This window comes from Canis lupus, chromosome 1 (assembly GCF_011100685.1).
Source record: "Canis lupus familiaris isolate Mischka breed German Shepherd chromosome 1, alternate assembly UU_Cfam_GSD_1.0, whole genome shotgun sequence".
NCBI classification, from domain to species: Eukaryota; Metazoa; Chordata; class Mammalia; order Carnivora; family Canidae; genus Canis; species Canis lupus.
The window spans coordinates 33,042,284-33,050,301 of NC_049222.1; the positions used below are offsets into that span (position 1 = coordinate 33,042,284).

The 8,018-nt window shown below is 32.5% G+C and overlaps 1 pseudogene; it reads right to left on the reverse strand.

Annotated features, from left to right (window-relative positions):
- Positions 1-6,701: 6,701 nt before the first annotated feature.
- LOC100686429 lies at positions 6,702-7,265 on the reverse strand (annotated as a pseudogene).
- Positions 7,266-8,018: the final 753 nt, after the last annotated feature.

Consider the following 8,018-nt stretch of genomic DNA (forward strand, 5'->3'; position numbering starts at 1 on the left):
TATATATATATATATCTTATATATATGTGTATGTGTGTGTATGCATATACATGTCTATATGAATTTCTTGACATTGTTGAAAAAGGCCAGACTTTTTTCAAACCTAATATATCACTACTTCTGCAGAAATTGACATAAGCAAAAGAAATATATTAATGACTTGCCTTACCTTTCACACTCTACATACCAAGCAAACAAACATTGCACACACTTGCACTAACAGCTTTGCATCTATTTTTAGGACAAGCAGCTACATCTTTCTCTCCATACTGCAGGGAGGCTGAACATTTGTGGGAAGGTGTAGTGCATTAATTCTGCTTAATACTCAAGGGCTCACATAGATAATTGTCAGTATATATTGAGAAGGCAGGCTAGTAGATTTTTTTTTCTTCAAAGCACAACAAATAACTCAAGTTTAATTGTGCATTTCTCACATACTATTGCATGACATAGTTTGGAAAAATACATGGTGAAAATGGCCAATTTCTGAATGTTGTTTTCTTTCCTATCACATTTTTCCTCAATAATATTGTAATCAATAACCCCAAAATGAAAAAAAAGGATGTGTAACAAAATACATAGGCAATATACACTCGTATGATTCTGCATTCACTTCCAATAAATACTTGATTTTATATATTAAGTAGGTATGTCTGAAGCATTGCCTCTATGATGATGTATTTCATGATTTCTACAGCATAATTCTGGAAAACTTCTTTTAAATGTGAAATTTAGTTTTTACCTTTTATTTTGAAATAAATTGAGAATTAGAGAAGATAGCAAAGATTGTAAAGATAGTCCCGCATATCCTTCACTCAGTCCCACATTAGCTACCTCTAAAGCTAACATTTTATCTAACCATGGTATGATAGTCAAAACTAAGTAACATTGATATAATACTACTACCTACAGACATCCAGATTTTCCCAGTGTTTCCACTTATATATCTTCTATTTCAATGTTTCAAGACCAAATCTAGGATATCACATTGCATATAGGCATTATGTTTTATTTCCTCAAATCTGTGCCAATTTGTCCATCTTTATTTTTTATGACCTGACATTTTTGAAAGTTTGCTGAAGTGGTTTAATAGATGCCCTTAGATCTGCTTTTTTCTGATGTTTTCTCAGGATTAGACTGAAGATATGGATTTTTGAGGAAGCATAGTATGGAGGTGATGTGCCCCTCTGATCATGTTGCATCAGGAAATACATGAGGTCATTATTTTTACTACTGGTGTCTGTTAGGTTTCTTTTCCTCAATGTAAAATTTTGTTTTTATTTCTCCTTCTTCCTCTTCTCCTTCTCCTTCTTCTTCTTTCTTCTTCTTCACTTGTTGTACTCTAGTAGAAGCAAGTAGCTAAGTGCATTCCACACTCAAGGGGAGGAAATTAAACTCATCTCTCAGAGAGGAGTCTCAATGAATTTGTGGACATGTTCAAACCACCACAGTAACTAATACATAGTTTGGAAGATATGTTTTGAGGGTAGGCTATGCAATTTTCTTATTTTTCCTTAAGTTTCTCCTACCACATTAGTATTCCTCAATGTATCCTGCCTGCAGCAATCATGCAGTGTTCTAATGATGATTTTCTGATTTCCTTCATTTTTTCTTCATGTATTATTTGGAATTCTTCTGTAATATCTGGTAGCCTTTTTTTCTCCACTTAATTATTTATTGGATTATTTATTTAAATCACTACAGATTCAAGGATAATTTTATTCTTTGAGTTACAATCAAAGACTATCACCATTTATATTAGGGATAAAATTGTGCCAGTTGTAACAACTAGAGGCTTTTTCCTGATGGTTCTTGTGTCATCTTCTCCTCCTTCGTCTCTTCCTCTTTCATTGTCTTTTGCTTATTATTATTATTTTTGCTACTACTGTTTTTATTTATAACATTATCTTGAATTCTGGCTCTACAAGTTATCCTTAAATCATCTTACATTTTTTTCTGCCACAGCAATTTCTCCAAAAAGTCTTGGTTCCTTTAACTAGAGAATTAAAAAACAAAATATGGATGCTAAGCATTCTTCTTTGTTAGGACAGAGACTGGTTCCAACCTCCCATGGCATACAGGATTAGGAAAGGTATGTATGTATAATACACCATATATATGCACATCTCTGTTCATCCCTGTACCATCCATATGTATATTTATAAATAATAATGAGTATGTGCTCCTACTGGTATATCCCACATTCTATCATTTTTCCCTTTTCTTATTTACAACTGCTTTCTCTTACAGTAAGAAATTTGGCTTAAATTATACATATATTTATTTGTTCAAAGATAATACACATGCATAGTAGTTTCAGAATTGCTAGGTCCTTTAAGGTCCTTTAAGCTTTTTACTATATATGGGTACACTCTTTTTTTTTCTTTAGTCTTGTAGTATCTAGTCTAAACGTTTTATGAGTCACTTCAGGAAGCTCTGCTATTCCTCACTAGTCATTGTAATTATGGCATATATTAGTAATGTACTTAGCTGCCTTTGCTCCAATCTACGCTTCATAATGGGGTCTGTGCCTCATTCTGTCATTCTAGTTGATTTGAAATTTCTGGCTTTAAAAATTTGGAGATTTAAATTTGGTTGAATTTGAATTTTTTCCCCAAAATTGCATCCAATAAAATTCACTCTTTGTGGTGCGTTTGAAAAAAAACATTGAACAATGCTTCTATCACTGCAATACCACACAGAATAATTCCATCATCCCTCAAATTCCCTTTTGCTGCTTCTCGGTAGTCAACTCATCCCTTCAGTCCTGGTCCTGAAAATTATTTATGTGTTTTCTGTCCCTATAGTTTTCTTTTTCCAGAATGTTCTATAATTGAAATCATAGATTATAATAAGGTCTTGTTCCTCACACTTAGTAAAATGCTTTGAAATTTTTCCATAGTTTCTTCTTTTTTTTTTTGTAAATACATAGTTACTTATTTTTTAGTGCAGAATAATAGTATACTTGTATACTTGTATGGATGTATATCTAAGTATGTTTATCACTCATCTGTAGAAAGACATTGGGTTGTTCGCACACTTTTTTTCCAACTACGAATTAAACTGCTGCAAACATTAGCATACAGACTTTCGGGTAAATATAAGTTTTCAATTCACTTGGATAAATATGTAGGGGTGGAATTACTAAGTCTAATGGTAAATGTATGTTCAACTTTATAAAAAAGCAACTGCCAAACCACATTCCAAGATGGTTGTACCATTTTTACCTTCCTTCCAGCAATATCTGAGTTCTGGTTTCTCAGTATCATCTAGAGTTCTTGTTATTTCCAGACTTGTTTTGTCTTGTTTTGCTTTTAGCCATTGTAGCATATGTACAGTGTTATCCCATTATGATTTTCATTTGCATTTTCATAAAGATTAATGATGTTATTCATCCTTTCATAAACTGATTTATCCATATATAGTGTTTTCCAAAGTGTCTTTTCAGACCTCTGCATACATATTATTAGGCTGGTATTATTTTTGAAAGTGATTTTTAACAATTCTTTTTTATTCTAGATAGAATTTCTAATCACACATAAGTGTTGCAATACTTCATCCCAGGCATTGGATTGTATTTTCATTCTCTTAACAGTATCTTTCACAGAGCCAAAGTTTTTAATATTTATAAATTCTGATTTATCATTTTTCTTTTAAAGATCCTTCTTTTATATCCTAAAATATCTTTGCCAAATGCAAGGCCATGCAGATTTCTTCCTATCTTCAAAAGCTTTATAGTTTTACATTTTATGTTTAGATCTATGATCCATCTGGAATTAATTTTGTATAAGATGTGAGATATGTGTTAAATTTTTTTTCCACTGAATTGTCTGTATAACTTCTCAAAAAACCTTCTCAAGAGTTATTTTTTTGTGTGTCTATTCCTGGGCTCTATCTCTATTAACCAAAGTGCCTATCCTTTTGACAATAGCAAACCTCCATGATTACTGTCACTTTATAGTAAGTCTTGAAATCAGGTATTATCAAATTTCCAATTTTGTTGTTTTTTAAATTTTTGTAGTGTTTAGCTGTGCTTTTCCAAATCAATTTTTATTGCCAAGATATTGATTAGAATTGCATTGAATTGCATTGAGTCTATATGTTGAGAACTGCCATTTTCATGTCACTGAATTCTCTAATCCACAAATAATGTATATCTCCTTTTCATCAGTGTTTAATAAATTACTTAACACAGATACTGTACTTTTAATTAAATGTATAAATATTTCTTTTTTTTTTAATTTTTATTTATTTATGATAGTCACAGAGAGAGAGAGAGGCAGAGACACAGGCAGAGGGAGAAGCAGGCTCCATGCACCGGGAGCCCGATGCGGGATTCGATCTCAGGTCTCCAGGATCACGCCCTGGGCCAAAGGCAGGCGCCAAACCGCTGCGCCACCCAGGGATCCCTGTATAAATATTTCTTTTCAGTGTTATTCTAAAAGGTATTTTGATTTCAAATATCAAATCAAGGTACTTTGATTATTCATTGCTGATATATATTATAAACATTTATAATGAATTTATAAAATATAACCTAAATGTGTATTCCTTTTTCTTTCTTTTTTTTTTTTTTTATTTATGATAGTCACAAAGAGAGAGAGAGAGGCAGAGACACAGGCAGAGGGAGAAGCAGGTTCCATGCACCGGGAGCCCGACGTGGGATTCGATCCTGGGTCTCCAGGATCGTGCCCTGGGCCAAAGGTAGGCGCTAAACCGCTGCGCCACCCAGGGATCCCTGTATTCCTTTTTCTTACCTTATTGCATTTGCTAGAACTTCCAGTACAACCTTAATAGGAGTACTAACAGGATTTTTCCTGTTCTTAAATTTGGGTTGAGAGATATATGTCTAACTATTAAATATGATTTTCACCTAGATTTTTCTAAAGATGCCCTTTAGTAGATTAAGAAAGCTCTCTTTGGAGCCCGGTAGCTCAGCGGTTAAGCTCCGCCTTCAGTCCAGGGCGTGATCCTGGAGACGGAGGATCAAGTCTCAAGTCAGGCTCCCTGCATGGAGCTTGCTTTTCCCTCTGCCTGTGTCTTTGCCTCTGGCTCTGTGTGTCTCTCATGAATAAAAAAATAATTTTTTTTTAAAGAAAGCTCTCTTGTATTTTATTCGTTGATAGTTTTATTATAAATGTTGAGCTTGGTCAAGTATCTATCACATCTACTGAGAAAAACATTGTCTGTCTTTACTAATCTATTAATATGATGAATTAAATTAATGATTTTTAAATATTGAAGCAACTTTGCATTACTAGGATAAAGCTATTTGATCATTATCTTGTCAAAGACACTTTTTGGATTAACTTTTCTAAAATTTTGTTGAGAATTTTTGTGTCTATTGTCACTTATGGATATTAGAATGTAATTTTCTGTATTTGAAATGTTCCCTTTTGGTTTTGATAATTCTGGCCTGATAAAATGAATAGGGAAGTAGTACCCCTTCTCTTCTATTTCTGGTAGTATTTGTGTAAAACTGGTATTATTCTTCCATATGCGTTTGGTAGAATTTTACTAATAAAAGCATCTGAGTGTGTGATTTTTTTTCTTTTGGAAGGTTTTAATGATTATTTTCTATAATATATATATAGGACTATTCAAGTAACTTATTTTACCTTCAGTGAGTTTTGGTAGTTTGACTCTCAAAAATTTTTCATTTAATCTAAATTGTCAAATTTAAGGACATAGTGTTGTTCCTATTTCCTATGTCATCAATAAATTACACCATTTTTAAATTCATGATATTATGCCTTCTCTCTTTTTCATTTGGTTAAACAGAATAGAGGTTTATCAATTTTATTGATTTTTTTAGAACCTTTGGTTTCATTGATTTTTTTCAGACCAAAAAAAAAAAAAAATCACATTTATTTCAATAGTTCAAAGTGCAAATACAGCAAGTCAGTTCACAATGTTTCAAGGTACAGTTTTAAGTATCATGAAAACTTGATATACAAAATGAAAGGGTAAATAACAGAAATAAAGCTCAATTTAAAAAAAAAAATCAAATAATCCGAAAACCTTCAGACTAAAATATTCCATTTACGACAATTCGGAAACGCCTTAATTTTTAGATACCCGTAGCACATTGCCATCCAAAAGGGTTTCTCAAAGGAGAAAAACCCCAAACCAGTCAGCTCAGGACAAGAGTGGAAGTTCTTGGGGCAGGCTATTCCGATTTGGCGGCCTCACTTTGTCGATCGATATGGTTCAACCCATGATACTTGGATGTTTAGGCAAATTCTAGAAATTGTTTAAAGTTCAATTTGAGGCCAACACCCTGATAAGAGATACTGAAATGGCCACTATATATTTACAAGATTTTAAAGACCCATCTTAGCTTCAGGCCTCTGGTGTTACTGGGGGAAAGACAGACTGATACTTCATCCATTACTTAAAACCTTTCTGTAAGGTTAGCAACACGGCCTTTACAACCTCCTCACGAAAATCATACTTCACTATATATTTACTTATTTCTACACATACAGAACTTTTATGTAAAGTAGAAAAAGTTCCCACTAGGAAGATATTTAAAGGTTGTTAATGTTCTTTGTATCACTTAGCAGCCAAGACACATGTTTATTTCTGCTCCGCAGAAGCAATGTTAGCTATTCACTTCAATTCAGGAAAGGTGTATGCTTTCAGGATGGTTGAGATGAGATATTTATTGCATCTTTTTCTCAATCTTTTTCATATTTTCATTATATGCAGTAAACTGAGAGTCTGTTCCGAAACAGACTGTTTATATAAACAAACTCTTTATATATTTATATTCTTTTGTGATGTAAGAGCCTATGCAGGAAATAGTGCCAGGTATCCTCAATCACTGCACAGCCAAAGCATCTTGCCAAAAGCATATACTACCTTGGCATTCTTTCCCAATCATAAGGTATATTAAAATACTCTGTAAATTAATAAGTTCCACAGATCAAAGTAAGCTGGATACAAAAGTGATTAAAGAGAAGTACTTTAAAACATTTCCATTGGTTTTCTCATGTTTCTTGTTTATCCTTTTGAATTTTGTACTTTTTCATTAAAGGTATAAATTGACACAAAAATCCAGGTAAAGAGAACAAGAAATAAAGAACTTCGTGAACTATCAAGGATCCCCATGTTGCAATCTGGAACTTTGTATAATTATTCAACATATAGTTCCAAGCATTTTAAAATGGTTCTTGTAGAGGGTTCTCAGGTAAAAGTGAATCCACATACTCCACAGCCAAGGATGCTGAACTAAAGATGCTGATACTTTCATTTGTTGCCATTTTTCAAATCTCTGCAGAAAGCCTTAGAATTCTGGCCAACCAGTGGGAACGCGAGCCTGGTTTCATTGATTTTCTCTATTATTTACATGTTATAATTTTTTGTTTGCTTTAAGAGTTAAATGGTGTTTCTTTAGTTTCTAGAAAATTTGTATTCTTGATTTTAGATGTTCTTCTTTAATATATGCATTTAATGGCATAAATTTCCCTCTAAAGACTGCTTTTGATGTGTCTTACACATTGCAATAAGTTGTATTTCCTTTTTGTATAACTCAAAAATTTCCAGTTTCTCTTGAGACCTCCTTTTTGATTCATGTGTTATTAGGAATGTTTTGTTTAATCACCAAATATTTGGGACTTTTCTATATATTTTCTAATGTTATATATTTTAATTCTGTTATGGTTTGTGAACATTTTTTCGTGTAATCTTCATTGCTTTAAATTTGTTAAAGTTCACTTTAGTTCCTATAATGTGATCTGTCCTTAGGAATGCTCCATAGGAACTTTAGAAGAATGTATATTCTGTTGTGGATGGTTGGAGTATTTAGAAACATTAATTATGTCATGACAGTTAATAGTACTATTGAGGTCATCATATCCTTGCTAAATTTATGCCTGATTCTGCAATTACTGAGACAGAAGTGTTGAATATTCTACATAAAAATACAAATATCCCTATTTTTAATCTGAGTTCTATTTTGCTTTATATTTTTTGGAATTCTATTAAAAAGATTATTATGTGTTATTAGATAATTG